Source organism: Epinephelus moara, chromosome 20 (genome assembly GCF_006386435.1).
Source record: "Epinephelus moara isolate mb chromosome 20, YSFRI_EMoa_1.0, whole genome shotgun sequence".
NCBI classification, from domain to species: domain Eukaryota; kingdom Metazoa; phylum Chordata; class Actinopteri; order Perciformes; family Serranidae; genus Epinephelus; species Epinephelus moara.
The window spans coordinates 5,580,419-5,582,789 of record NC_065525.1 but is presented as its reverse complement, the minus strand read 5'-3'; the positions used below and the strand labels follow the sequence as shown (position 1 = coordinate 5,582,789).

The following is a 2,371-nucleotide window of genomic DNA, read 5'->3' as shown; positions in this document are numbered from 1 at the left end:
CTCTCTCTCTCTCTCTCACACACACACACACACACACACACACACACACACAAAATAAAACCTGAATGTCACTGATTTTATCGACTCAGTCCTTCAAATGTGTGTCCTGTAGGCCATGGTAGTGGCAAATTTTGGAGTGTGTGTGCATCTGTGAAATGTACTGCTGTTTCTGTCATTAGAAGATTACTTTAACTCACTAAAAAGAGGCTGCATTACTAATCTTGCAGCATCATAGGATGGTTACTCATAGACTGTAATGAGTGTAGCTACCTGACGTCACCCATTGGTTTGCGGGCTCCAGTTTTGAAGCCTTGAGTTCATCATTTCAGCCGACGCCATCTTGGGTTTTGGAGCCAGAAGTGACCATATTTGGACGAAAGGCTGGAGCAGTGAAGGAGGGAGGAGTGGACCAGACCAGTAGTGACAACTCTCAGACACCCTGTCAATCATTGTATTTCTGTTAATGGACATAATCATGTTAACATGGGGGTCTTTGGGGATTTACTGTGTTTTTGGAGCCAGCCTCAAGTGGCCATTAGATGAACCACAGGGCCGAATTCACAAAGCATGAACTGTGGCCGCTGATAGCACCTTGAATTGCACTTCACTTGCACCTGCAGTTTGCTCCGTCTTAACGTCTTATTCACAAAGGATATTGCGCTAATGATATACCAGCGCAAACACGCCCACAAAGGGCCGAATTCACAAAAGGATTGCCTGGCTTTTGTGGCCGCTAAACCGGTAAAAATGGAGCAAACAGATACGTCTAATTCACAAAGCACGCGCAGAGGGTGAAATGCTCCACTAACTGCGCTGCCAAGCAGATTGTGTCTTGGTGCTGCGGTGTTATTTGCACGTATTTAAATGAGGTAATATGCATATATTTGGTGCAAAAATTGCCCCTTTCTATGCAAATGAGCCTCATTGATAAACAACGTCTAATTCACTAACACCAGTGCTAATAGCCACACGCAGTTTGAGTGAAGTAAATAACGTCTTTAGAAAGCTGGGGCAAACTGGGCGATCCTCTGTGGAAGGTTTGTCTCTATCTATCTTTCTGTAGATCCATGGCTTTTAATGTGACCTTGTGAAATGAAAAAGTTTCCATGACTTCAGTGTGTTTTTCGATACTTGCAGTCAAATTATAGTCTATCTAGAGGTTGTTTTTGTAGGCCGACACAGATGCCAGTGTTACCCTGATTCCCTCGATAAAAGCCAAGGGGATTTTCTCGTTATATTCGATTATTGCAGGAAAACAACAGTTTATGATACTTGTGTGTTTTGTACAGCAAATAATCTTCAAATATTGGGTCCATGTCATTGGTTCGACAGCCCATTGGTCCGACTGTCCGCAGGCTCACGGCTTATGTGTTTGTCACTTTATTTTTCATTTTAACCCACACCATGATCTTTTCCAGACCCCAACCAAGTGGTTTTTGTGCCTAAACCTAACCAGACCTTAACCACAGGGCATCATGATGATTTCGGAACGGACTTCGGAACAATGAGTTTAATATGGTCGGAACAATGGGATGTCGAACCAATGGGCTGTCGAACCAAAGGGCAGTTCCCCAAATATTTACACCACTATTATGATTTTTGAAGTGTAAATGTAATCAGTGGAAGTAAAAAGCTAATGTTATCTAAATTACTTCATTCACTACCCCAGCAAGGCTGTGAAGCTGTCAGCGTGATGACGCTCTGTAGTCTCATTTGATCACTCATTAGCAACCGCCTTTGTAAGACACCTAAAGGCTTAAAATTTCACAAGTGTGGAAGTCCTTGGTGTTAAGCACAGACCGTATTTCAGGCACCTAACCAAAACCAGATTCAAAAAACTAACTGATTTCAAGATAAGGAAACCAAGTGTGCAAAAAATGCAAACTCATTTTTGGGTTTCGGGACCACTCTATAAAGGCATTTTAATTTGCAGTCAATGTTCATCTTATTTTTCTTTATTCTTAACAGAAGAAACAACGATCTCATAAGAAGACTGTGGCTGATGAGAAGAAACAGCACTCCGGCCATCAGACAAGGTAAGGACATACACTTCAATACAAAATACACTTCAGTGGTCTGTTTCATTCGCTGCCTTTATTAAAGGTTTAGAGGGACTTTACCAGAAATAAAGTAGTATTAATACAAGTATTTCCATTTTTTAGTATGTAGTTTCTTGGTAGTAATCCAAATCTTTAAGAGTTAGTGCCAGAGCTGCAGACCTGAGATTTGAAAGCAAAATTTTCATTGTTTTTTAACTGGTAAAATCTTGGAGCGCTAAAAAAATAAAATAATAAATATACAGGCAACATGTACAAACTGTCTGAGATTAGTGTTTTTAGTGTCAAGTATTTAAGTTTGACGCAAATTGTTT

At 40.7% G+C, this 2,371-nt stretch overlaps 1 long non-coding RNA gene across 1 annotated transcript in view; it reads left to right on the top strand.

Annotated features, from left to right (window-relative positions):
* The window catches only part of LOC126407443 (uncharacterized), a 34,827-nt gene that overhangs the window by 28,079 nt on the left and 4,377 nt on the right, over window positions 1-2,371 (top strand). The window contains exon 5 of the long non-coding RNA XR_007571779.1: window positions 1,969-2,036. This is a non-coding gene — a long non-coding RNA (uncharacterized LOC126407443). The remainder of the gene's footprint in view (window positions 1-1,968; window positions 2,037-2,371) is intronic.